Raw genomic sequence first — 10,645 nt, 5'->3', positions numbered from 1 at the left:
CATTAATAAAAACATTTCAGTGTTCCTAATTAAACAGTACTTGAAATGTCACATTCATAACTAAAATATATGTGTTCTTCAAACATTGGCTTTGAGTACTACTAACTCAAATTTATCAAGTACAAAATTGCAGCTGTGTGTAATACCCAAAAGCCCTTGCACTTGTATAAATTATGTATGTTTGGCCAAAACTGGGGAACTCATGTATAAAAGTAATAATTATGTAAAAATGTTGATAGTTTTAATTCTTCTGACTATTGTTGTTGTTTTGTTGTAGCTGGTTAATAGTTGTGATTTGTGTGACGTCACCAATAGGGTGATTAGTGTTACCTCTGGTGAACTTGGAGCCTGTTAAATTTAAGTCATTCTTCTTTACTCAATTGCACTTTACAGATGAGTTAAGTTTACTTGTAACTAGTTAACGTTACTTAAAAATAATTAATTCAGTTTACTTGAGCCAAATAAGTATGTTTACTTAAAAAAAAGCATGCAAACCAATTGACTAAAAAAGTCTAAGGTTAACTAATTTGATTTTACAGTGCTGATAAAGCTTATCATACACAATTTATTTGTAAAGATAACAATGTATTTTAATAATAACAATTTAACAAAGAAGACAGAGTGCACTTAGTCTTAGCATCCCTATGAAGCTCCTATTAAATTTACAATGAGGAATAAAAAAATTGTCTGTTAGATAAATGACACCAGTCGCATCATACACATGTACCAACATTGAGATCCAAAAGTGAAAATGCTTTTATTAGACCCGGGACCTTATTTCAACCCCTGTACCTCGTGCAACACACACACAAAAAAATAAAAAATAAATAAAAGGCCAAAATTGCAACAACAACAAAATAGTGTATAGGGTCATTAGAGACCCTGTAAGTGTTTTTTTTTTAATTTTTTTTTATTGTACTTCCATAAATTATATTTTCTTGCATGCTCTTCTATGAGTTTTATAAATGTAACACTATCTGAGCATTTTGTAGATCCATTTTTTTATAGATTTACATATTCGGGTCTTTAGAGACCCGGCATGTATGAGTGTTTTGTGAAATTCCCATGCATTTAAGGGTTAAATACAAAAAAATAAAAATCCCATATTTTCAGTGTGATCTTAGATATTTGGACCCCACTGGGTTATGCATGTTGGAACCACTCTTTGCCTATGTGACGCACAGAACTGATCATCCTCTTTGGACCTGAACCTTATGATTTATATAAATGACGTTAGCCAGGAAGGTCTCAAGATTTTGCCAGACCCACTGATTTTGGCATACCCCTATAGATTAGTCTCTAGAACAGACTGAAGTTTTTAATGAATGTAATGTTCTTCAATGAAGAACACTAACGAATGTACGCCCTATACCGTCTTAGTGAAGTAAGGTGATCATCTGAAACGAGTTGTGATCTGTCACCAGATGATGGATTTGTGTTTGATGAGAGGCAGGGCGAGTTTCTGTATGGTGAAACTGGAGAGTTTGGCTGAAGATCAGCACATGGTCACGACTGACACACAATGGGATGAAGGATCTAAATTCCACCAAACAGCCACAAACATGGCTTTGGAATGTCACCGGAATGCGTCACCCAGAATATTTGACACCGTTGAAATATTTTGTTCTCATTTATTTCTCTTCTGATTTTCTCCATGTCACTCAAATACTGAACGACTACGCCTCTTATAACTGGCTTTGTTAAATGAGGTGAGATACACATCAGACAGCTGGATTTTTATTGAGTCGCACTTAAATTCCTGTTTGGCAAAGCCAGCCTGAGTGCAGCATTTGTCCATTTCCAATGTAAATCTCTTCACAGAAAAAAGTCAATTCTTCTCTGAATGTGCTTTTTGTCCTTTTAAAGGAATAATTCACCCAAAAATGAATATTTTGTCATCATGTTGTTTCAAACACAAATGAAGAAGTGTTGAAAAAATTTACTGGCCAATGTTTTCAGTCTGATCTCATGAAAATGACGTAGTTCATTACATGTATCGCAGCAGTTCCAAGGTGAAATGTTCACTGTGTGGCGTACAAAGCTGAAATGCTCTGCCAAATAAATTTGGTTTTTAAGGTTAGGGTTAGGGTTAACCCTAACCCATTCGAGTTTTAAATCAACAAAACCTACTGCCCTCCCCTAAACCTAATAAAAGGAATAAAAAGGAAAAGTGAGATGAAAAACACAGAATCACGTTGTGGTGCTTCTATGACACTTTTACCTCACGTGTCGACTCGCATGCTCTTCTATGAGTTGAGCTACCGAGCAACTGGATCGCACATGAATAAGCTTGTAAATGTAGTTGGTTATGTCGTGCAAATGCTAAAATGCACAAGTCATACACTATAGTAATTCTCAGAGACCAGGATGCTTGTTTTCCATATAAAAAAGTGAGGAGGGTATCTGTGTTGTCAAGCTCCTAAATGACAAAATAAGCATCATAAAAGTTTCATAAATTAACAGCTGGTACGCTATATTATTCCATGTCTTTTAAACCATATGATAGCTTTGTAGTAAGAACTAGGGCTTGGCAATATATTGAATATTCACAATATTAATGTGATAATTTTGCTGGGACTGCACTTTCAGTTTTCTGCCAAAATAATCTAGGAAATAAACATCTAGATTAAATATAATTCTTCCTTATGTTTATTTGGTGGAAAAACTGTGGAAAGCATGCCTTCATTATTTTTTAACTATATTTTTATTTCATGCATTAAACATTTGAATCTACTTTGCTATGATGGCTGTTTGGTTAGCTCTGAAATGGCATAAAAAGCTTTTATTTTTAATCAAAGATATATGCAGAATATTGTCAATAGGCTGAAAAATATCTAGATATAATTTTTGTTGCCATTTCAACTAGCCCTTGTAAGAACAGGACTGAATTTTAGTTGTTATTCACTGAAATGGCTTTGTGATGTTATGGTATAAATGCAACGTCACCAATCGTCACAAAGTGTAAATAGCAATGGAAAGCGTCTTCTTTGCACTAATAGTGTTAGATGTTATTTGCACTCCAGTGCAAATAGTGGCAAATACTATTTGCACCCCTTATTAAATACTAACATAGAGATTAGTGGCACAACTGCAGTGTGTTTATTGTGTTTATTAAGAGTCCCTACCCCTAAACCGAACTGAAATTTGTCTTCAATTTCTGTGTTTCCACTAGACTATTGGAGTGCAAATATCCACCCTGTGTGGGCAGGTGCTATTTATACCTAGTGCAAATAGTAACTCCAATATTATAAATGAATTAATCATTTAAATCCCAGTTTGTTCATCACACTTAGCTATCATATGGTTTTTCTTCTCATTGTGGAGCTTGTCAACCCGGATCACCATTCACTTGTTCCACAGAAGAAAGTCATACAGGTTTGGAATGGCGTGAGACTGACCATTTTTGGGTGAACTAGCCCATTAAATGTTCCTCATGTGCCTCATATAAACCACAAGCAGAGTTAAAACAAATGCAAAATCACACCTTTTACAGTTATTTCTAAAGTGCAGTGTGTAAAGCTCCAAATAATGGTTTGCAAACTAAAATGCATTGAGCAACCCTTGATTCTGGTGAGTGTTCTCTTCGCATTTATTGTGAAAGTTAGAGGGGTTAAGAGGTGCTTGTGTTGTCCACTGTGGACAGATAACACTCTTTCAGTCCTCACTTAGAGGCCTGGCCCAAAGCCAACTGATAACACAGTCACATACCATCTTTATTAATGATTGGTCAAATCCCATTCCTGAGCACTCACCCCCCGGCAGGTAAGATGAAGGATTGCGGCATAATGACCATGTCTGAGCTCCACCCAACAAAAGCAATACATTCTAACACTGCTATGGCAACATTCCTTCAGGAAATAAAAAAGAAGGCAGAAAACCAAGACTTCATAAGAAAGATTACATCATCTCTGAAAAGTCTTGAAAACACCTTGATAGTGTTGGTCAGTCATGGTAATGGCGGCATGTTCTCATTGCACTGAAATACATACATACCAAGTACAACACATAAATTATCCAATGTGTCCAGTGCACAATAAATTAATACAGTCTATTCAAATCAGCACAATTTGAACAGGGAGCAACAGACTGAATCATTATAAGAGATTATGAAATAAAAACCACTCCTAAAGCTTCTCTTGGGTCTGTCAGTCTCATACACTAATGTACATTCAGCTGGTCATTATTACAAAATAAATCCACTCACTGTGATCAGGACCTCAATGGAGAGCAGAAGGGGTATAAACATGGCTACTTACTAAATATGTAAGTAAATAAATGGACATGAAATATTGATTTGAGTTGAAATTGAGAGTGCTATATATGAGGCATGAAACTAAGATCTATTTGATTGCAGAATGTCAAAAAGTCAGATATTAAAGTAATTTTGCGCCCACAATGGAAAATCCTGTCATCATTTACTAACCCTCATATTGTTCCAAACCTGTATGACTTTCTTTCTTCAATACATGTTAAAAATATTAGCTTCAGTTGCCTTTCACTTTGATTGCATGTTTTGTCCATATAATGAAAGTGAATGGTGACTGAGGCTAACATCCTGCCTAACATCTCCTTTTGTGTTCCACATGACAAAAGTCTTAAATAGCTTTATTGTATGAACATAATCAAAGTTATGACCCCTTGGGTTTGGGTTTGGCTGACCCCAAATCAGCAGCTGCACTCTGAACCAAACCCCATGACCATTGCAGGGCCGAGGCCAAAACTGATGGCCTGGTATAAGTGTGTGGCCTCCATATTCAGCTGTGTCTGTTGTGCAGGAGGAAATGTTGGTTAATGAGTAGCCTAGCGCTGAGCTATGGCACTCTGTTACAGGTGTGGGGGCCAAGGATAGAAGCTGATAAGACTAGACATGACCAGGGAGAGGGGAAAGAGAGAAAAGAGAACAACGCACAACAACGGGAGGACTGCAGAGGATGTTGTAGCGACATCAGCAACATTGTGTTACTAAAAGGAAATACCAGATTCGTCAGCTTTAACGGTATCCTTTTCACTCCAAGGTGCCTTTTACACTATAGAGCAGCTGGATGAATGGAGTAGAGTTAAGCAATAAGGCACAAGATAAGAGGCCAAGCTATATTGTAAATCATTATATTATTGATAAAATAGCACAACCTCAAGTGCCTAATTGCTTTATTAAAATGGCTACTACATAACAGACACAATTTTTCAATAAAATATTATTTTATTACACAAATTGGATTCAATTCAAGTTAAAGGGATAGTTCACCAAAAAATGTTCTCAAAAATTCTTTCATCATTTACTCACCCTCATGCCATCCCAGATGTGTTTGACTTTCTTTCTTCTGTTGAACTCAAACGAAGATTTTACAAAGTACAGTACTGTGCAAAAGTTTTAGGCACTTGTGAAAAATGTTGCATAGTGAGGATGTCTTCAAAAATAATGCCATAAATAGTTTTCATTTATCAATTAACATCATACAAAGTCCAGTAAACATAAAAAAGCTAAATCAATATTTGGTGAGACCACCTTTGCCTTTAAAACAGCACCAATTCTCATACTGTAGGTACACCTGAACATAGTTTTTCTTGGTTGTTGGCAGATAGGATGTACCAAGCTTCTTGGAGAATTTGCCACAGTTCTTCTATCTATTTAAAGATAAAATTTGCTTCTGTCTCTTCATGTAATCCCAGTCTGACTTGATGTTCAGTGGGGGGCTCTGTGGGGGCAATGCCATCTCTTGCAGAGCGCCCTGTTCTTCTATTCTAATCGTTTCTATTTGCAAAGGTTGTTTTGGAGTCTAAAATGTATTTTTCCTATTGACACACTAAAGCTGAAGATATAAATAACCATCTTAAGACAAATCTTTTTGTGAAACATCTTAAGTGCCTAAAACATTTGCACAGTACTGTATATCTCAGCTCTGTACATCCATACAATGCTAGCGAATGGGTACCAACAAGTTCCAAAATGCACATAAAGGCAGCATAAAAGTAATCCATAAGAATCCAGTGGTTAAATCAATATCTTCAGAAGCGATATCATACACTATATGGCCAAAAGTTTGTGGACACCATATGTGCTTGATGAACATTTGATTTCAAAACCTTAGGCATCAATTTCCCCCTTTGCTGTAATAACAGCTTCCACTCTTTTGGGAAGGCTTTCCACTAAACTGTATGTAGTAACATGGCTGCAGGGATTTGCTCTCATTCAAACACAAGGCTATCAGTGAGGTCAGGAACTGATGTTGGTCGATGGGGCCTGACTTACAGTTGCTGTTCCAGTTCACCCCAAAAGTGATCAGTGGGGTTCAGGTCTGGGCTTTGTGCAGGCCAGTCAGTTTCTTCCACGCCAGACACAGTAAACCATTTCTTTATGGACCTCACTTTGTTCACAGGGGCATTGTCATGCTGGAACAGAAAAGGGCTATCCCAAACAGTTGCCAAAAATTTGGAAGCACACAAAGCCCAAGCCATTACATAAAGAAACATTCAGATTTTTCTTAACTGGATTTAATAGAGTAACAAAATTAGTTAATTAGAAGGGTGTGTCCACAAACTTTTGGCCATATAGTGTAGGTGTGGGTGAGAAACAGATAAATATTTAAGTCTGTTTTCCCCATAAATTCTCCTCCCTGCCCTGTAGGCTGCGATATGCACGAAGAATGCAAATCACCAAAAGTAAAAGAAGAATGTGAAAGTGAAAGTGAATATTAATAGTTAAAAAGAACTCAAATATGGATTTGTTTCTCACCCACTCCTATCATATTGCTTCTGAAGACATGGATTTAACCACTGGAGTCTTGTGGATTACTTTAATGTGCCGTTTATGAGCATACAATTTTGGTACCCATTCACTTGCATTGTGAGGACCAACAGAGCTGAAATATTCTTCTAAAAATCTTTGTTTGTGTTCAGCAGAAGAGAGAAAGTCATACACATCTGGGATAGTATGAGAGTGAGTAAATAATGAGCAAATATTCATTTTTGGGTGAACTATCCCTTTAAGCTCAGTTGACAATGCTTGAGCACAACAAAAAACAATTTTTACTCGTCCAAGGTTAATTTAGAAAAAAGCAAAAAAACGCAGTTACAGTAAGGGACTTGCAATGGAAGTGAAAGGGTGGCCAATCTATGAACATCAAAATACACCATTTCAAAAGTATAGCCACAAGATGTAAATATTATATGTGTTAACATGATTTTAGTATGACAAAATCACTTTCTAACCACATCTGTTTTAAGTTATATCCAATATTGACAACATAACACGGATAAACCCTATAATCTGGTTACCTTACAGTAAACGAGGGTAAACGAGGGACGCATCTAACAAATTTCTTGTGGTAATCAACATTATGCCACAAATGTCGATTGATTATAACTTGTATTGAACCTGAAACATTTCTTTAAGTGCCATTCTTCTGCTATACTGCTCTACAAAGCCAAAATGCAGTAACTACTCCAACATTCAAACTGAGAAAAATGGCTTTCAAGTTTTTGTTTTTATGTGGTTTAAAAAATTGTCTCACTCCATTTTATCTGAATCTGAGCATGGTTGACCAAACCTGTTTGTCATAGAACAAATCATAATCTAAGAGACCTGATATCGACAATAATTCGATTTTGACACACTACTGATAAGGAACTATCTGTTTTATAATAACGTGGGATGGATGGTGTATGAGAGGTATCTCTGTCCTTTGAAAGTTTGTGTGCAATGGATTATTCCAGATTATTTTGTTTTGATATCAATAAACATGGTATTTAATATTTATTTGAACTTTATACTCACTAGTATACTGCACCAAAGTTTTGCAAAGCTCTCTTGCCCAATCCTATCTTATCACACTGTGCCATGTAGTGTCATTTGAAAGAGGGCTACGCACTGTGGTTTGGATCAATAACCAGGTTCCTAGCGACCCACCTCTTCCCGTACACCGTCCTTGTTCGACCAGACAAGGTAATGAGTTACTTATGCCCTTCTACCACTTCAACCCCCCTTTACCAATCCCCCAGCCCCCATGCATCTCCTCCTCCATACAATTACCCACCTTGATCTTCTAGCTTTCACCCGGGTGAACAAACTGTTCCAAAATCTCTTTCTCTCTCTCTGTTTCTTTCACACACACACTCATGAATACTGGGGTCACAATGTCCAGTCTGCCCTCAAAAAGAGTGAGACAGGTGGCATTGTGACAGTTCTACAGAGGTGCCAGGACTGATAACAAATACAGCTGTCTTATTTTCCAGTGGTTTTTAGGAGTGTAATAGTTTATAATTTTACTTTTTCATATTTTAATATTGCTTCCTGCTTTTTGTTATTGTTTTTAGAAATGAAGTCAACTAGAAAACACTAACTTAACTGTTCCTGCCAACATTCATCTAGCATATACAGTCAGTTTACCTGCATAGAGGGAAGTTGACTTCATGTTTTAAAGTTGTGACCGTAAATTCAATTCAATTCATTTATTATTTATTTAGGCTCATTTGAAGAATGTAAAGGGGTAATAGGATATCATAGTTAGCTTGAGGTTTTAAATGTGTGCCCTCAATTAAACTCAACTCAGTTCATCTTAATTCTATTCAATTAAATATTTCAGGACTATTTGTATAGTGCATTGAGAAAAATATAAAGGGGTAATAGGTTATAATAGATAGCTTGAGGTTTAAAGTGCCACCTTCAGTTCAATTCAACTCAACTTAATTTCATCTCAATTACTGTAATTTCAGCTCAATTAAATTCAATAATTATGGTTTATTTAAAGCATTAGGAGAACATAAAGGGGTAATAGGTTATCATAGATAGTTTGAGGTTTAAAGTTGTACCCTCAGTTCAACTCTACTCAATTCATCTTAATTCTATTCAATTCAATAATTTAGGTTTATTTGTATAGTGCATTGGGAAAATGTAAAGGGGTAACAGGTTATTGTAGATAACTTGAGGTTTAAAGTTGTACCCTCAATTCAACTCAATTCAATTATTTGGGTTTATTTAAAACATTGGGAGAACATAAAGGAGTAATAGGTTTTCTTAGATAGCTTGAGGTTTTAAAGATGTACCCTCAATTCAATTCAACTCAGTTTGATTCATATAAATAATTTAGGTTTATTTGTATAGTGCACTGGGAAAACTTTAAAGGGGTAATCATAGATAGATTAAGGTTTTAAAGTTGTAACCCTAAATTAAATTCAATGCAGTTGTTTTTTAACAGTGAATTGAAAGAAACAGGAAAGGGTAAAAGGTTATCATTGTTGACTTGAGGTTTTGAAGTTTTGAACCTCACTTCATTCAGTTCAATTCATGTTTATTTGTATAGTGCATTGAGAGAAACTTAAATTAGTACTGCAACAGGTTTAGAGACTCACAGAGACTTTGTTATTCACCTTAAGCATCAGATCATTCTAAGTATCAGAGATTTTTTATTAATTCTCTTAATCAAGGTTTGGGTCAAGATAAAGTAAAAGATAAACTGAGATACAACAGTGCTGGAAAGGGCGAGGCCTGCTAGAGGCTGCGTAATATAAATACAACGGGTGTGTACTGGTTGTGTCTAGAGCTTTTTCACGCAATGTGACTTTGACAATGGATGGCTGCAAGCCTCAGGATTATAAACCGCATCCTGGTCAGGGATGATGCAGGTGCAGCTCGCTGTGGCAACGCACCAACCTGATGTGCAGGTTATTTCACAGCCACATTTAAAGTGGTTGGGATATTTCAAGAAGGAATATCTAGGTTGGTTACTCCCACTCTACATATCACAAAACCATAGAATTTTGTGATCCGTTGCTTATTCATAAATTGTTTTTTTTACATTACTTTGTTTTTATTAAGTGTTATTATGAGAAATTTGCCATGTTTTATATTATATGCCATGTCAAGGTTATCATGAGAGCTATCAGAGACCTATAAAATCAGATACAGTATGTAGGTCACACAAGAGAATATAAAAGCCATTATAATCTTAGAGACAGTTTTTTTTGTGTAGTAAAACATGTCAGATGGAGGAGTAAACCTTATAACACACATCTTCACCATTCTCTCTTTGCACTATTGTTTTTATCACTCTGTTCTTATGTGCCATTGTTCATTTACCAGGAATTGTGCTTCAGGTATTGCCTCCCTAAATCTGCATATGATCCAAAGGTTTGGCCCTTTGCCACAGACTCCGGGTGTGTAATGGTTACTTCCGTGTTTGGGCAGTAACAGATGTAGGCTTCTTTCTTTTCCCTGCTCACACTAGCAGAAATATGATTGAAGACAAATAGGTAAAGGTGAAGAGTTTCTGAAGTGTGTGTGTGTGTGTGTGTGTGTGTGTGTTTCATATTCATTGCACCCTACCACACACAGTCGAGTCTCTATTGTTGATGAATACACTGTCTTGAACATACCTGGACCAGGTGACATTTATCAGAGATACAGAACCAGAGAGCAAACAGTGTCCTGTTTTCATTCTCCGTCCTCACGGGCACATGCTGTTTGAAGCAAATTTCCAAAAGCAGGGTGGAGGGGCACTTATTTGCCAATAAAGTATGTTTTTAAAGTGGCCTTTCATCTGGCAGGAAATTGCATACATTTTGTGGGATTACGAGAGGCAGGTTTACAACACACGTTAGGTTTCAGAACAGGTAAAAGCATATGGACAGGTGGGAAATAACTAACCTG

Source organism: Myxocyprinus asiaticus, chromosome 18, assembly GCF_019703515.2.
Source record: "Myxocyprinus asiaticus isolate MX2 ecotype Aquarium Trade chromosome 18, UBuf_Myxa_2, whole genome shotgun sequence".
NCBI lineage: Eukaryota > Metazoa > Chordata > Actinopteri > Cypriniformes > Catostomidae > Myxocyprinus > Myxocyprinus asiaticus.
This window is presented reverse-complemented; position numbering follows the sequence as displayed.